Below are 18,571 nucleotides of genomic sequence, written 5' to 3' on the forward strand. Positions count from 1 at the left end.
GCACGGGCTGAGTAGGAGGTGGGATGTGAAGTGGTTGGAGGTCAGCCCAGGGGCTGGCGGTGCCACCAAGCAGCAGCGCCTCCCTCACGATGCTCTGGGTCCTGATGTGTCTTTGAAACCCAAGCCCGGCTGAGGAAGAGCCTCTGTCCTGTAAGACCCGTCGTTATGGGGGGCCACTCTCTGTTCCCTTTACGAGCGTCCTCCTTGCTGTTGGTTTCCCAGAACTGAAGCCTGGGGAGGTTACGTCTTCCCCTGCTGTCTCATTGATCCAGCCTAGGACCCAGAACTTTCTTTATTAAGGCAACAAAGATATATGTTCATGGTATATGCAGAGATGAAGAGCTTTCATTTTTCCTTAGATATTGGAACCCTGTATTGAAATGTAAAAAGTTTACAGGGACCCGTTTTAAACATATTAAAACAAATCCTAATCCCCTTCAGGGTAAACTTTTAATGTTCCCTTTTTAGTTGAAAAGAGAACTTCTCGCTCTTAAAAGTTTACATTTGTGAATGTGTAGCTTTGCACTGACACTATGATAATTTTACAAGTGTGGCAGAGGGGTTGTGGTGATCCTGTGTGAATGTAAAGCTTAGCATGAAAACCCATCTGACACTTCCCTCTTGCTGTTCCTCCTACCCTGTGGGTTTCTCTTCCCAGCCTCACTCAGCTAAAAGGCCCCAGCTTTCCGGTGTCAAGAGGTAGGAGCGTAGGTTCTGAGAGGCAACAGGTGCTGTGGACTGCCCTCTCCAGGTACCAAAGCATGGCTATGTCTTCTGGGCATCTGCCTCCATCCTTCATCCCGGCTGTGCAGAAGGGGAGCAGTAAAGGAGTTCATGATGGGACATTGTATTATGGTGGTGGTCTGCTGGCTGCAGCCTTCTGTCCCGAGGCAGGCAAGCAGAGGAAGGAAGAATCAGCAGTGGAGAGATAGTCTCTTTCTTAGCCAGTGCATCTTGGGATTTCAAGACATTAATTATATATTAATTCATAATTTAAAGGCTTACATTTATAGCATGTGAATCTTCTTTAAAGGCCATCCACGGTTATCACTGAATTAACCATACCCAAGTAAGTTTGGGAAGAAGTCTATTATGACATTCATTTTGCAAATAAGGAGACGGAGAGCCCCACGGAGGTTGACTGGGAGGAAGTGGAAGAGCCAGAGGCTTGAACCCAGGTCTCCTGGGTCTCAGCCTTTATTCTTTCCAGGGTGTCATGTCTTGGGGAGGAGACTGGTCCAGTTTCTTTCAGAAACAAAACTGGGCCTCTGGAAACTGTATAGCCTGTACCCACATCACCTTAGCACACAGCTTGAAAACCCTCTACTCAAGCAGTGTGTTGAGTACCTTGGTCTTTACACTGGCCTTGAAGCATTTTCCTGCTGCAATCCTATTTTCTGTCCCACCTCTCAGATAGTGCAAGGAGCATCTGTGAAATCAGCAAGATTGGGAACTGGGGATGACAAAGACTGCCATTGAAATTCTTTATCATAAATGCAGATTCTAAGAGGCACAGAGTTTCTGTTCATCCTTGTTAATATTGAGAAAGTTGAGTGATCTACTAAAGTGCTTTTTTTTCCTTTGGCTTTGAGTTGATAACTTAAGAGTGGTTTTTTCAACATGAGTATTTTAAAAACCAGCTCTGCCCTACACCCCCTGAGACACCGAATCTGTGAAAGTACTACATGAGGTAAAGGATGAAACCAAATCTTATTTCAAAGGAGGGAGAGTGGAGGGTCTTTAAAGACAGGACAGCATGGCAGACTTGAGTGGCTCTGCATATCCTATCACCAAGAGACAACAAGAAGACTGGACAAAACAATCACAGCCATTTCATGGGTCTAGAATTCAACTGTACTGAGGGATAGTTATTCATGAAAATCTGGTGGACTTTAGATAAGAATAATGGGTGTCTGTGATAGTCTCACGGGGGGCTGGTCTAGTGCCCACCTGAATTCCAAAGGTAAGAAAGTTCTAGCTGGACAGGGCAGACTCTGAAAACCAGCAGCTTACCTGCCTGAGGGGCTCATTTGCTTCGGAGTGAAGTACAGAAAAAAAGTCAGTAACTGAAGTTTCCCCTTAAGAAACTAGAAAAAGGGCAAACTAAGAGCAAGCTGTTGTAAGACCATACTGAAGGTGAGAGTGGAGGGGTGCCTGGGTAGCTCCATTGGTTAAGCATCTCCCTTTGGCTCAGGTCATGATCCCAGGGTCCTGGGATCAAGTCCTTTATCAGTCCTCAGTTCGGCACTTTGCTCCGGGTGCGGGGGGGAGCCTGCTTCTCACCCTGCCTGCTGCTACCCCTGCTTGTGCACTCACTCTCTCTCTCTCTGACAAGTAAATAAATAAAATCTTTAAAAGAAAAAAAAAAGATTAGAGTGGAAATCAATGAAATAGAATACAGAAAACAACAGAGAAAATCAGTGAGACCAAGAGTTAGTTCTAGAAGATTAACAAAATTGATAAATCTTTAACTATACTATTCACCACTCCTTCTGAAAAAAGACAAGAGAAGATACAAATTACCAAAATCTGGAAGGGAAGCAGAGGCATCACTATTGACCCTAGCATATTAAAAGGATTTTAACTTTATGCCACAAATTAGAGAACTTAGATGAATGGACAAATTCTCAGCAAGCCACAATTACCTAAAGAATGACTCAAAAAGAAATAGAAAAGCTGAAGAAACCCATAACAAATAAAGAAATCAGCCGTCCATATGTAGAAAGATGAATTTGAATCCTTACCTCACACCATACACAATATTTAATTCTAAATGGATCATAGACCTCAGTGTAAGAGCTTAAGTTCTAAAACTTCTGAACAGAACTTAGAGAAAATTCTCATGACCTTGGGTTAGGCAAAGCATTCTTACAAAGGGGTGCCTGGGTGGTTCAGTCAGTTAAGGGACCAACTCTTGATTTCAGCTCATGTCATGATCTCAGTGTCCTGGAATTGAGCCCTCCTGGGCTCCATGCTCAGCACAGAGTCTGCTTGAGGATTCTCTATCTCCCTGTTCCTCTGACCCCCCCCCCCCATGCACATGCATGCTCTCTCTCTCTCTCTCTAAAATAAATAAATCTTTTTATAAAAAAAGAGTTCTTACATAGATACCAAAAGCATGATCTGTAGAAAGAAAAAGATAATAAATTGAGGTTCATCAAATTAAAACCTTTTGTGCTTCAAAAGATACCATTAAGAAAATAGAAAGACAAGCCACAGACTGGGAGAAAGTATTTGCACATCATATGTCTGATAAAAGGATCTTGTACTTGTATTTAGAATACATTAAGATCTCTTACAACACAATAATAAGAAAAACAACCCAATTAAAAATGAGTAAAGGATTTGAACAGACATTTTTCCAAAAAGGATCTATGAATGGCCAATGAACACAAGAAAAGAAGGAAATGCAAATCAAGACCACAGTGACGTACCACTTCACACCCACTGGAACGGTTCTAACTGGAAAGACTGACAATAACAAATGTCAGTGACAGCCTGGAGAAATTGGAACCCTTGTGCATCAGTGGTGGGGTAAAATGCTGCGGCCACTTTGGAAAACATGTCCTCAGAATTCCTCAAGACTTTAAGCATAGATTACCATATAACCCGACAAGTCTGTTTCTAGGGATATACCCAAGAGAAACGAAAACCTATGTCCCCGATGTGCATAGTATAATACCCACAAACTGGAAATAACCCAAATGTCCATCAGTGGGCAAACCGATGAACCATACGTGGTATAGCCACGTGGCAGAATACCAGTAAGTGATGAAAAGGAGCCCCGTGCGGACATATGCTACAACATGGATTAGTGGTAAAAACACGCCAAATGGAAGAAGCCGGATCAGAAGGCTACCTGTTGTATATTTCCGTGTGTATGAAATGGCTTTAGAGACAGAAAGCAGAGGAGTGATTGCCTGGGGTGGGGGTACAGGTGAGGGTCACCACACTTGGACATGAGAGAACTTGCTGGAATAGTGAAAACGGTCTACGAGCGGACTGGGGTACTGGTGGCACAGCCCGGTGCATTTATGAAAGGTCATGTTACTGCATGCTTCCAGAGAATAACTGTTAGGGTGGTAAGTTACAGCACAAGAAACTGTCCAAAAAAGAGGAGGAGAGGAAGGGGAGAGGAGGAAGATGGAGTAGCAGAAGGCCCACTTGCCTCTGGTTGTATGGCATTAGGCTAATTTTTTTTTTAAAGATTTTTATTTATTTATTTGACAGAGATCACAAGTAGACAAAGAGGCAGGCGGAGAGGGAGAGAGGGAAGCAGGCTCCCCGCCAAGCAAAGAGCCCAATGTGGGACTTGATCCCAGGACCCTGAGATCATGACCTGAGCCGAAGGCAGCGGCTCAACCCACTGAGCCACCCAGGCGCCCCTAGTTTTAAAATGGGAATAATAACCCTTATCCTATAAGATTCTTCTCAGGATCAGCTCAGTAAATGGTCACGGGTTTTTGTTTTTGCTTTTTTAAAAAGAAAAATTCTTCTCTTTTCCCAGCCAGTTCTCTCCTCACCTCCCACATACATGGACTGTCATAAAAGAATTCTCCACCTGCCACATGATAGGACGAAATGGCTGAGCTGGTCTAATTCTTTATTAGGAGTCCTTCCGTGTGTTGCTTGGCCGTGGAGAATAAGATTATGTCTCAATGAAGTCTTAGCACATTGGTTTTGTGCTATCTAATTGAAGAAGGAAAAAATGAAAATGAGATTTAGAAACTTACTATTAGTTATTAATTCTAATTGTCTATAGATCTCTCCTTATAGAAGCCCACGGTAGCTGCTTGGAACCAACCATCTGAATAACTGAATGAAGCTGTGCCAAGGGGTTGGAGGGGACCAGCTTCCCTGTCTTCAGATTTCGGGGAGGGAGGAGGTGGTGAGGAAGAGGGGGACGCTCTGCGTCTCAGAGTCTGTCACCGTCTCTTGAAAGGCCTTACCCTTCTTTTTTTTCTGAAAGACCTTTCCTGGTTCATTACCTTGCAGCTAAAAAGACATCCCAGGATGGCAGTGGTGGGGCGGGGTGGAGAAGGGATACAGGAGGTCTCACCTGGGGTCACTGGAGTCCTGCTTGGAAACATGACACTTGGGAAACTCCGTTTTTTCGGTTCACTCGGAGGATAAGATACTACGCAATGGATTCGGGGCTTGAAAGAAATGATGAGACTGTGTTGTAAGTCACTGGGTCAAAGCATTTCAAGTAGGGATAGACCTTTCCAGGATCAAAATAGGGGAGAGCGGCGGGTCTGCCTCTCTGTTTTTCATTATGTGTATTGCCTCTTCCCACACCTCGACAGTCCTACAGTCCGGAGGAACCCCAAGAGAGGGAATCCGGGAGGAGGCGAAATGCGAACTCAGCTTGTCGGGATCCCAAAGCGAGGCTGGTTCCTCAGGAAAATCTCTCCCTGTGTCACCATAACCCTGACACCCGGAGTTCTTAGGTACAACACCAAAGGCAGGATCCGTAAAAGGCAAAGAGATAATTGACCAAAGATCATATGGTTGCTTGGGGAGTGTCGAAGCCAATCCAAGGAAGCAGGGCGGTCTTTAGAAAACTCACCTGGGCTGTGGCAGGGGCAGAATCTGAAGTATTATCGCCTCACTCTGCCCTTCTTTTTGGGCAGTTGGAGTAGGTGGGAGCGCGAGTCTCCCTTCTCTCTCCGTCTCCTTCTGTCTGTCTCCCTCTGTCTCTTTCTCCCTCTCTCTCCTTTCCCCTCTCTCTTCCTCTTTCCCCTCCTGGTCCCCCTCCTCCTCTCCCGGCTCCTTCCCCTAGATCTCTTTCTCCCCCTCCTCCTCCCCCTACTTCTGTTTCTCTTCTTCCCCTACCCCCTACTCTCCCGCCAGACTCCCATCAACAACTTTTCTTGAAGTACACAGAACCAACCACCATTTCTAAGATGAAAGTTTCCCTTTCATTATTTCTCAAATTAGTCCTTGGTCTGGACATCCTTTAGATGAGATGTTTAGGAAGCAGGATGGTTTCCTGACCCGAGGAAACACCAGCCAACCAGCCTCGGTTATGCCCCGTCCCACAGAGTGTGATTCCTGGGAAGAGTTCCATGGGAACAGGATGTCTTCACCCGCCAACTTGACTTGCTGGAGTTTTTTTTTTTTTTCCCTAGAGACATCTTAAGTCTGTGTTTAAGAGTAGAAACACTTTAATTGGATTTTAACAACATTGATGGATTTTTGTTGAAGAAAATACTTTCTGAGATTACTCTAAGCCAATCGAAGACCTTTATCAATGTTCTGTATTGTAAAGCTCCACTATTTCCAATTTTCTCCCATCTCGATGTTTTACTAAAATGATTTTACTAAAATCATTTTAATTGAAGTAATTTTTTTCTGCATAAAATTTATAACTAAGAGTTTTTTCTCGTTCAGGTCTTTTTTATATCCTGAAAGTTGCCATTAGGAATTTTCTTACAGAACTATGACTTCTACTAAGACAGATTTTCCTAGTGATTTCATGTTTTGCAGTCAATACTGGTTTCTTTTTGTCTTGGTTATTTCTACTGGTAATATTCACCATAAAATTGCTTTAAAATGTGATGGTTCCATTCATTTTTGGCTTCGGGCTACATCTGTTGTCTGTGATGGATATGTGGTTAAACCTTCCTGACATTTGGAGTCACTTTGGGTAATGCACACTAGATGCCCACAGGATAGAACCACTCCAAAAAGAGAAGGGGGGCAGGATCACTGGTGGTTAATTTGATTCGGTTTTGCCAGTTTTCTTTCCAGAAGGTGATATTTCCTGCTCCTTTCCCCCAAATCCTGTTTGAATCTCTCTGCTCACCTCCGAAATCTTCCCAGTGTATCTGTGTAATCGTTCTCTGCTATGGACATTTCGGCTTTTCAGGATCATTCGGCCGGCCCTGGGAACTCTGTTCAGACTTGAACTACACCTGCCTGGGTGGGATTCCTTCTGCCTTTGCCATCCTCTCTCCCCAGCTGCTTGCTTCCTGCTCTGTTCATTTCCTCTTTTATTCACAGGAAAGCCAGGGCTCAGAAAGGAAAGTGATTGGCCAAAGGTCATTTGACCAGAGCCAGGAACGCAGGCCCGTCTCCCATTACCCGGCCCCACCAAGTGCTTTTAACCACTGCCCACCATCTCACTGCTCTGGGGAGCCAGGCCCCGAGCAACAGATTTCTGGTATTACTGGAACAAGTAGCACTTCCTATTCCCCCTAAGTTATTTTCTCTCCCCCAGACTGTCGACATCATCCAGATTTCCCATCCTGTTGGCTGACTCCTCCGTCACCCATGGCCTAGAAATAGAGAGCTGTGTCCAGCACGTTGTGGCCATAGGGCCTGCTTCTCAAATCCCAGTTCGGTGGAGAGAGTAGAAACACAGGGAAAGTCCAGACAACCTAACGCCCCTCTTGAAACTGCCTGCAGATCCAGAGGCCTTCTGTCCAGTTGGACTCGGGCTGATGTCCCATGATGCTCGTGAAGGAGGTAAGGGGAGGGAGAGCAGGGTGTCCCACCACATCTGAAATACAGTCTGGAAGAGACAAGACATTTGAAGAAAATGGCATCCAAGGACGAAAACAAAAAGTAGATGTCTTTGTTTGAGGGAAAATGCTAGAATCATCTAGAACGTACAGATGCCAGGGAAGGGTGGGCAGTGATTCTCCCACAGCAACTCGGGGTGGCAACTCAGAATGTCAAAATTCCTGATTGTCTCTTTAAAAAAAAAAAAAAGAAAGAAAGAAAAAGAAAATCCAGGCCTGGGTGAGCTGGGAACCAGATGTCACAATTCAAAATTGTGGTATTTGGGGAAATACCACAAGATTTTGAAGGCTCTAGTTCTGAGGGAAGGAAGGAGCCAGAGATTTTTGTTTTTCCAAAGGATCTGGGAGGCTGGGTGTTTTTCATCCAGGATATTCACTGAAGTCTATGTTATTCCTTCTTCCTGTAGAAACACGAACTTGGGGGAGTGTACCATGTGTTGGACCCGAGGCCAGTTTCGGATGTAAATGCATTTGCTTGTTTGTGAGGTTAGGACAGTTTCCTGTGATGGTTGGAGTGGAGAATTAGGACGACGGGGAAAAGCACCCAGCAGTTCCCCTCCTATGCGGGTGCGCGTTACAGAGCCGCCTGCCTCACTGTCCTCCAGACAGCTTTGTGGGGGGCCAGTGGTATTTTCCTCCCTTGGACGGGAGGGGAAACGGAGCCAGGAGCACTTGCTGAGGTCACACTTTCTCGTCCCCACTCCCCTGACCCTCCGAATCTGAATTCCTAAATCCACATGGGTATTTTGGTGACCTGAAGTCACTGGGTGTCTCTTTTAATATAAGTCTTAACAAGTTGAAGATTCGACTTACGTACATAAGTGTCCATACACACAGGTTTGGAATCTATTCTAGAGAATTAATGAACCCTCCCTCGAAGCAAAGGTATCGCTTCATGCAGATGAGGGGACTCCCTCTCACCGCACGAATGTCCCATTCTTTAGAGTCTGTTAGATCAGCAAAATGATGGCACACAGCAATATTGACATACATGCCAGAAGGGAGGGAGGGAGGGAGGAAGGAAGGAAAGAAGGAAGGAAGGAAGGGGAAAAAGGAAAAGAAAAAAGAAAAGAAAGAAGAAACGTATTGTAATTATAACCCGCTCTCATATACAAGGCTGTGCAGCGGGGAAGATGACGGAACCAGGGTGAGGAACAGGTCAACTGCACGAGGGCAGAGGAAGCCAGAAGCTGTAAGGAGGGGATGGAAAGGCCCAGGTGGCACCAAAGTGATGGAGAAATTAGGACCCCGTGGTTTAAGATCAGGCCTAGAGGAAAGAGCAAGGGTCAGGTATGCGTTTGTGGAAATTGGAGGCCTGCCCTTCCCCAGCCAGGGGCCACTGAGCTGGGCAGATCCTGTCAATGAAAGAGCTTGGGGTACCCACCTCCTGGACTCCAGGTAGGCCTGTCCTCAGCAGTGCTCTGAGTCAGAGAACATTCCAGCTTCAAGGGACCTCAGCAATCGTGGAGATCACCCTGGACCACTCCTTCGGTTTGCAGAGTGAGCTGAGGCTCAGAGGGAGACAGCTGCAGATACCTATCGTTTGCCCTTTCTCTTCTGAAACCGAGTCCCTAAATCCTTGCTACAACATCTCCCGGGAGCTTATTAGAAATGCAGAGCCTCAGGGACATCTGGGTGGCTCAGTGGGTTAAAGCCTCTGCCTTCGGCTCAGGTCATGATCCCAGGGTCCTGGAATCGAGCCCCGCATAGGGCTCTCTGCTCAGTGGAGAGCCTGCTTCCTCCTCTTTCTCTCTCTGCCTGCTTCTCTGCCTACTTGTGATTTCTATCTGTCAAATTAAAAAAAAAAAAAGAAGAAGAAGAAAGAAAGAAATGCCGAGCCTCAGGCTGCACGGCACTTACCGACTCTGAATCTGCATTTTTAACAGGACCCTTGGAAGCCGAGAAGCACAGCCCTGGTGCCTCTCGCTCTCAGCTGGGGTCGAGCCCAGCCTCTTCCGCTCCTCCCCCCAAGTCAGTGTTTGCTTCCTCTCCTCCTAAGCTCCCCTGACTGCCAGGATTTTAGGAGTGTGGCTAACTACAACTTCATTTACTTTGAGCATTTGGTGTAGAAGTCTCCTGGCAGTGCCTGTGAGTGGCATCTTTTCCCTTATTATTACTTACTAATGATAACTGTATGATAAATACCTTCTCTTTTGGTGGTGCTTTACAGATTCCGAAGTCCCTGTGTGCTTTTGTTATTAGTAAAGTGTATGGTTATGAGCCCAGCCTCTTGACCTACATTGCCTGAGTCGTCATCCCAGCTCTTCCACTTGCTGTGTGACCCTGAGAAGTGTTTTAACTTCTCTGAGCCTCGATTTTAGTGCATATCAAATAGACCCTCTGAGTGCAAAGATCCATTCCAATGTTATCACCCTATGAGTCTAGAAATAAATCCTTCCTCCTCCTTGGCTTGACCATGAAAATCCAGGAACCTGAATATTCTAGGTCATTTAGCCTGTGAACTACTTAAACAAGAAGAATGACATATTCTGGGAATAATTTTAGATTGCAAAGCTGCACGCACACCTGTGTAAACCCTGCAAGCGAACTGTAGGTGCATGAAACAGGAGATAAGTTGATTCCCGGGAATAGGACTGTCATTCTTCTTTTAACTGGCCGTCCCTGGGAGGGTGACGCAAAATGATGGAACGATGGCTCTTTCGACTGAAGGAATGAGTCAGTCGATCGGTTTTAGGGGGAGTCAAAGATAACGCGCTTCATCCAAGAACGGGCAGGGCGTGTTGGGCAAAACGGGCTCTAGAACGGCAAGGCGGCCGCACTGGTGAGCGTGCAAGGCATGAGGAGGAGGGGAGAATGAGAATGGCTTTTCAGGAAAGAAATCCTGCTGGAGGAGGTTAATCAGAAGAGTGGGAAGGCTCTTTGTGCCTGGAAGTGGGAGGCTTTTTCTCATTAAAGTGTAGAGTAGCATGAAAGGCGGCTCAGGAATCAAAAGAAACAAAGCACCCAGTGAGGAGAGAGGAAATGGACCAAGGCCGGGAGGCAGGCTGGGTCGGGGCTGGGAGGAGATGGGCTGAGCAGGTGCAGGGCTGGCCAAGGATTAGGGGCCCAGCAGGGCAGGAGAGGAGACTTAGAGAACGCGCTCTGGTCAAAGAAGCGGTAGGCACTCCCTGAAGTTTTCTTGGGAAGAGCTTTTCTCTCTTTCTCTCTCTTTTTCCCCCCTTCCTGTCTCTTTCTTTCTTTCCTTCCTTCTTCTTTTTTTTTTTTTTTTTAAAGTCTAGGGAACCCTCCCACATTCTGCTTCATAAAATATCTGCATGTTTTGCGTCTTTTGTGGCTGGAGTCTACGCTAGGGGTCCAACTTAACCCAGAGCCCCTTGTTGAGTAACCTACTCTTAGTGTCTCTGCTCATCCCTTACCTGGCCTTGACGCCTCTATGTCGTTTATAAGCTTTCGTGCTCTGTGATGTCAATGGGGTCTGCGAGTCAATGAAACTTTGCCACAGGGGCACCTGGGTGGCTCAGTGGGTTAAAGCCTCTGCCTTTGTTTTGGCTCAGGGCATGATCCCAGGGTCCTGGGATCGAGCCCCACATCAGGCTCTCTGCTCAGCGGGGAGCCTGCTTCCTCCTCTCTCTCTCTCTCTCTCTCTCTCTCTGCCTGCCTCTCTGCCTACTTGTGATCTCCATCTGTCAAATAAATATGTAAAACCTTTAAAAAAACAAACAAACTTTGCCACAATGATCTCCCTCCAAAACTTTGTTATAATCAAACCAACTCACTATTGGCTTTCCAAGTGATCTTTCTCCCTCCTCCTTTAGAATCTAATGCTGGAGGGTAGGGACTGACAGCCAGTTTTGGCGGTGGGGTAGACGTGTGCTCTAGCTCCCTTCCCTTCTGTGCCTGGGGAAACTCAAGACTGAGTAACCTATGGGAGGTAGATAAACTGTGATTTTGTGTTTCTGGTGGACAAGTTCTGAGGTTCGGAATGGTTGCCTAAGACTAGGAGTAGATTAACATCTGCTGATTTGTCCAGAGTTTGGGGCGGGTGTGAGGGCTCACTTGCAGCCAGCACTCAGAGGGTAGGAGGCATACGGTGGGAGAATGGGGGAGCCCCTCTCGTGAGGGAAAAATTCCTCACATTTTTCATTTATCCAAATTTACTTGCATAAGCCCCCAAAGGAAAACTCTAACTTACAGAAGTGGGCAGAAGTGAAGACCATTTATTCTGAGACTGTAGATGAAGACTGTCTAGGAGAAAACAAGACAAGTGGATGAATGCCGCATTACCATCAAAATTTGGAGTGTGCACTTCAGAAAAATCTCCTTATTTTCTTCTAAGGATGGAAACTTGAAATCCAAGGGTCCTTGAGTGAGTGATGGATGGGTTGCTCCTTATATTCAAGAGAAAGCAGTAGGTAGAAGTGGACTGAAGCCTCCTGCGGCTCTCACATAGCTAGATGTAACACACTTGGAGCAATGCTGAGCAGCCCAGGGGCACCCAGGTGGCTCAGTTGGTGATGCGTCCGACTCTCAGATTTCAGCTCAGGTCATGATCTCAGGGTTGTGAGATCGAGCCCTGCGGTGGGCTCCACGCTCTGCTCAGCATCTACTGGAGATGCTCTCCCTCTCCCTCTGTGCCTCCCCTCACTTACTCTCTCTCTAAAATAAATAAATCAATAAAATCTTCAAAAAAAAATATTGAGCAGCACATCCAATAGAGATATAATGCAAGCCAAATGTGTAATTGTCAATTTTCCAGTAGTAACATTTAAAAAATGAAAAGGAACAGGTGCAATTAATTTTAATATATATTAGCTTTAACCAAGGTATCCAAAATATTATCATTTCAATATGCATTCAATATCAAAAAGTACTAATAAAACATTTTACATTCCTCTTTAAAAAAATGTTTGGTATTGAATCTTCCCAGTGTTATTTTGCATTCACAGCATCTTCGGTGTAGACTACTCACATTCAGTGTAGACTACTCACATTCCTGGGGCTCACACGTGTCCTTTGGCTAGCATATTAGGCATCACAGATTTAAAGGACCCAGAACTGGACCTAAATAGTTGTTAGAATCTCTCAGAGGTATTGGTATTGTCTGTCTTGCTTCGGATCACTTCGGAGTAAAGCTTGAGAGAATGGCTCTTAACGTCACCATTTCTTCAAAGAACCTCATACATGCATTCATTTTTCACATAGTCAACATCTACTTGAGTCCTTACTCAGCACGAGCCACTATAATAATGGAAATTATACTCTTAGCAGAGTTCTTTTAGTTTCTATCAAGGTCATTGTAAAGTTGTAAATGATGGAATCATCTGGAATACCTGAGCAGTATCATTTTTGTTTTTAATGATATTTCAGATTTTTTTTAAGATTTTATTTATTTATTTGACAGACAGAGATCACAAGTAGGCAGAGAGGCAGGCAGAGAGAGAGAGGGAAGCAGGCTCCCCGCTGAGCAGAGAGCCCGATGCGGGGCTCGATCCCAGGACCCTGAGATCATGACCTGAACCGAAGGCAGAGGCTTTAACCCACTGAGTCACCCAGACGCCCTGACATTAAAGTTTTTAATACGGTGAGATTCTGTGCTGTGGATGAGGCCACCGGTTCTGACACCTGATCACACAGCAGAATCACTGAAGGGCCTGTTCAGACAGATGTCCCACCTGGCAGCCCAGAGTGTCCGAATCAGGGGACCACAACAGAGCCTGTGACTTGGCAGGACGAAGGCTTGCCTTCCAGTGCCTCGCGGGACAAGTTTGCTTTTCACCTCCTATCAAAGGATTGCTGACACTTGAACCAGTGGGAGCTGTTGTCTGTGCCCCACAGCGTGGGATTACCCTCCTCATGTATGTCTGTCCTGCGCTCCTCCAGAGCCAAAAGTCCTAGCAGGAGGACCCCCCGCCAGGGCTCTGTTTTACAAGATGTAAACCTTCGACCCTCACTCAGGTGTAATGGACCCATTTGAGAGGGTGAGAGCTGGCTAGGCCAGGGGTCAGCCAGGCCACAACTTACGGACTGGATGTGGCAGCCATCAGATGGCTGACGACGTGGTTGATTTAGAATGTTGCAAACACCCAGAGCAAAGGCCTGCTCGGTGGGGCGCCTGGGTGGCTCAGTGGGTTAAAGCCTCTGCCTTTGGCTCAGGTCATGATCCCAGGTCCTGGGATCGAGCCCTGCATTGGGGTCTCTGCTCAGCAAGGAGCCTGCTTCCCTCTCTCTCTCTGCCTGCCTCTCTACCTACCTGTGATCTCTGTCTGTCAGATAAATAAATAAAATAAAAAAAAAAAAAAAGAAAAAGAAAAGGCCTCCTCGCAATGGTAGCCTTTGATCCTTAATGAGTTTCTTTTTCAGTTTGTGTAACTTCCCGGTGGCCCAGGCCCGCCTTACTGAACTTGGAGTGTCGTCAGGGCGTCGTCTGAAATGACAACACCCCTCTCGCCAAGTCAGAGAGCTTTTGTCTAATTATTATTACAAATTCCACCCCAAATGCATGCAGCTCTCTATAATAGACTGGAATTCTAGGCTTTTCGAGCCAACAAGTGAAGTACGGCAATTTGGGATGGGGCTGCCCTCTGTTTTGCAATCTGCACAGAGAGGTTTGTTACAAGTAACAAGGATGCCTATGGCTGTCACTGCCTTTTCTCTGTTCCTCACCTTGGGCAGGAATGGGTCGGGGGCTTGGTCATTGGGCTCCACAGAAACCCCCCCACCGAGTTACGGTGCTGCCACAGGAAGTGCTGGTGGGAAGGAAGGTCTTTTCTTCCCACTCTTTGTTTAGTTGTCATCTTTGCAGGAAAGACCTGTGGCAGGCTAGGGAACAGTTGCCAGGCGTTCTGTTTACCTGTGCCTTAAACAACTCGACATCAATTTTATTTATTTCTTTAGACAGAGAGCATGAGTCGGGGGTGAAGGGGCAGAGGGAGAGGGAAAGGGAGAATCTTAAGCAGGCTCCATGCTCAGTGTGGAGTCAGACATGGGACTCGATCTCACGACCCTGAGATCATGACCTGAGCCCAAATCTAGAGTCGGACGTGTCACCAGCTGAGCCATCCAGGCATCCCTCGATATCAGTTTTAGATCCCTGATGCACCTTCCTGGCTGCCACTTCCATTCTAGAAAAAAGACACGTTTTCTCTTAGATTTGGATGACCAGGTTTGGCTGTCTTCTAGGATATTAATTCCATGAATACCAACCTAACAGTCAAGTTCTCAGAAAAGAACACAGATAAGAAACAGGTCACGAAGAGGTGACCTGTGTTATTGTGTCTGATGTTGACAGGGGTGGGGAGAGGGGGGCTCTCTGACTCCCCCAGCCCCTCCTGTGGTGGGACAGACTTGGGCTTGGTGACTAGAATTCTGCATTTTTCTCGACCAGCACAGGATGTTTCAAACATTTATGTGGCTTTTTTTCATCTGGTGATGCCATACCCCAGACCTTCGATGAAAAATATTCCTGGCTCACTGTTTAGTTAGAAAATTGATCATGATCAATTAATCAGTCTATTTTAAGCACAGCAGTGTCTTAGGTTCTGTGGAAATCAGAAGAAACCTAGCAGGAGGCTGGCATGCACCAGTGAAACCACCGAAGGGTTTTTTTTTTTTTTTTCTTTTTTAACAACAGAAATTTATTTTTTCACTGTTCTGGAGGCTACAAGCCCAAGATCTAGGTGTTACCAGGTTTAGTTCCTCCTGAGGCATCTCTCCCTGGCTTTAGACAGCCGGGAAGGCTGTTGTTGTCGTTAAACAGGAACATCAACACGGACCGATGACTTTAGTGTGGGGTGACGGTCTTTGCACTGTTGACGTTTCGGGGCCAGAGAATTCTCTGTGGGGTGGGGGTGGGGGATGTCCTGTATTGGCAGGTGTTTGGCACCCCATCCCAAGCAAATTGTCTCCTGACAGGGCCAAGTGTCCCTGCTGGGAGTGGCAAAAACCACCCACCCCAGGCTTGAGCACCACAGATGGGACAGGACAGAGGAAACCACGAGCCGGGGAGAGAAATCAAGAGAGAGTTTGTGGGGAGAACAAGTCTGAGCTGCATCTCAGAAGACAGGAGGACACCGGCTGACCGAGGAGCTGGCAGAGTGGAGGGCCAGAGAGTGGAAGGGAGGTGCTGTTTCAGAATCGAATGACGGGAAAGAAATACAGGGACACGAGCTAGCTTTCTGTGGCTAATTCACTTCTCTCAGCCAAAGTACCTCTCAGATGCTGTTCTTATTTTACCATTTTACAGCTGGAGAAACTGAGGCTCGAAGGGGACCAGGAACTTCCCAGAGTCTCTCAGCTAGTAAACAGCAGAGCCAGGAGTTAGGCCGCGCCTGGGGGCTGAGGCCTCGCGCGTACCCACGGTGCAGGGGATGTGGGTTCCTTGAGGCAGAGCTGGGTGATGGCATTCTCCTCACTGCCAGGCGGGGGTGGTCTGGAATCCAGGGGGTCAAGCAGGGTTTGAAAGGAGTAAAAACATTTGCCCTCCTTTTCGAAAACATTAGGGATTTGTATGAAGAGTCCAAGAGGTTCTCAGATTTCAAAGGAAAGCTACAGATGAAGAGTCCCAAGCAGGCAGGTCAGTCCCTTTGGCCCCAAGGACAGGGACAGTGGGTGCCAGGCTGCTAACGGAGCAGGGGCTTTGAGCAGGAGGTGACAGCTGAGGTCTTCAGGCACGCCTGGGCTTGGTGGGAGGGTGCTGGGAGGGGAAGGTCACCCCGGAGGAGGGGGAAACGGGCCAAGGGTGGGTCCAGGTGGGTTCCAGGTGAGCTGAAGCCAGCAAGAAGTCAGAATGGCGCAAAAGGAAAATTGAGGTGGGGGAAGGCTTGCATTGGAGGGGAGGCTGGTCTGTGCCAGGGCTCTGGGTGCAGAGGGATTGCTGCATGAGAGACGTGAAGCCGAGCCGCGTGGAAAGGCCTGGAGGCAGGCAGCCAGGACCCTGAAGCTGCCCCTCACTGCCGCGATCTGGGCTGAGTGCTCAGCCCTCCGGCCTCGGGGTCCCCTTCTCTGGATCAGGGACGCGATAATACTGTCTGTCCTCAAGTGTGGGGGAGGGCTGAATGCGATGCAGTACGTGTGGGGCCTAGTAGAGCTCTGAGCTCGCTGTAGCCAGGACAGAAATTTCTCCAGTGGCGAGCAAAGGGGTTCTGGAGAGGGAGAAGCTGAAGCCAGACATCCTGGGGAGGCTGCGGCAGGTGCACAGTCGAGGGGTGGGGGTCAGACTGTGGCTCTGAGAGAGAAGCCTGGCGCTCTTAGAACTCACAGGGGCTGCTCTGGTAAGAGACAAAAGAAACTTGATTTTTGCCATCTTTGGATTTTAGTCTCCAGTGAATCATCTGATATGTGAGAGTTTTTATATAAACGGACAGAAATTGAGTGGTCAGGGTCGAAGTGTGGAATTTCACATTTGTTGGAGCTGTGCGGTTAGATGTGTATCCAGATTGTGTTAGGCTGAAGACTGAGAAAAAAGCAAAATTTTATTCCAGGGGCAGGGCTGTGGTGGTTCTTACTTGCGAAGTTAGCTCTAAAAATAACTTGAGCGTCAAGATACTTGAAGGGCGTGTGGTACGCCTCTGGGAGCTGGACCCGTCCCTGCAGACTTCCTGCTTTCATTCCCACACCACTGAGAAAAGTGAGAACATTAGACAGATCTGAGAGCAGAGAGACCAGGAGTGAAGGGTCCACACCAGCGTGAGGGCTGGTGCTGTGTACACCCAGGCAGAGTCCTGGGACCAGCCCTTCCCCCCACCACCCCAATAAATAACATATGGAAATTCTCCACTAAATTCCAATGGATATTTTCGACTGCCCAAACCAGCACCATCTCACAGAAATATACTGTGAGCTACAAACACAAGGGTGCTGATTTGCATTCTCCAGTGGCTGCTGTACACTGTAAAAAGGAACAGTGCGATGGATTTTAATAACATTTTTAGTTCATCCAGTTCTTCAGAGAATTCTCATTTGAACAGGTAATCAGAACTTAGTACTGAGATATCTTATACTCTCCTTTTTGTACTAAGTCTTTCAAATCTGGTGTGTATTTTTTACACTCGCGAAGCATCCTAATTCAGACTAGCTACATTGGAGCGCTCGGAAACTACAGGTGATGGCGGCCGCCATACTGGACAGCGGGTCTAAAACTCCCAACTGCGATGTCAGCATTCTAGAAAAAGGCTGGTAATTACTCTGAGCTTGGTGATGGCTGTGTCACTCTCGTTCCCATAAGACGGATGCCTGGTGTGCACGAATGTGAGTCTGTGGTTCATTTCGCGCCTCGGCTGGTTTGCATTACCAGAGGGAAACTGTTTAAGAGCCATCCATCACCCGGAGAGCCCCAGATGAGCCATTTAGTGACAAGAGCGGCCCGTCCAGAAGGCTCTCACATCCAGCAGTTACCAATTCCACAGAAAAACAAAACTAATAACTTCGGTGCTGAAATGGAATCCAAGTTGGTGGGAAGGAGGAATTTCTAATATAAGAAAGGCAACAGCCCATCAATAAAGAAAGATTGGAATGAGGCTAAAGCAATGGAAGACTCAGAATTGTGTTTTGGGCTTTATTTCTTCTGCCTAAGATCCTCATTTCAGGTGTTTATTTCTCCAGTTGACAGTGCACAGGGTAGTTCTAGGGAGTTGTTACTAAAATAAAAATTATTGGTCTGGCATTTTGCAAAAGTTACCAACTGAACTTTGGGGGTATAAAACAACATTGCTGAGTTCCAGTAATGTAGAATGGAGAGTTCTCTTCCCTGCTGGAGGTTCCTTTTCTTTCCTGGCCAAACACACACCAGAGTGAAAACATCTGGAAATGTGACCTTGGGGGAGGGCCACCCAGGTCCCAGTCCCCAGATGCTGGCTTTCTCCTCCAGCTCTTTGATAGAAATGCAGGTGGGCTCTTCAGATTCTGGTCACCCTTCAGGACGATTACAGCCCCAAACACACCAATAGCATGATGATGGAAAGGTTTTTAAGGCTTCCCACGAAGCTCTCCCGAGATAAAAGCAGTTAACAACTGCTATTCTGTGATGATCAATGGTTGTGGGTTTTCTTTTATCAATATTTTAATGACTATTTGCATGTTTTGGCAAT

At 46.9% G+C, this 18,571-nt stretch overlaps 1 protein-coding gene across 3 annotated transcripts in view; it reads left to right on the forward strand.

Moving 5' to 3' along the window:
- Positions 1–18,571, forward strand: part of ZDHHC14 (zinc finger DHHC-type palmitoyltransferase 14) — a 272,226-nt gene that overhangs the window by 159,731 nt on the left and 93,924 nt on the right. The gene's annotated exons all lie outside the window — the stretch shown is intronic.

This window comes from Lutra lutra, chromosome 6, assembly GCF_902655055.1.
Source record: "Lutra lutra chromosome 6, mLutLut1.2, whole genome shotgun sequence".
Lineage (NCBI taxonomy): Eukaryota > Metazoa > Chordata > Mammalia > Carnivora > Mustelidae > Lutra > Lutra lutra.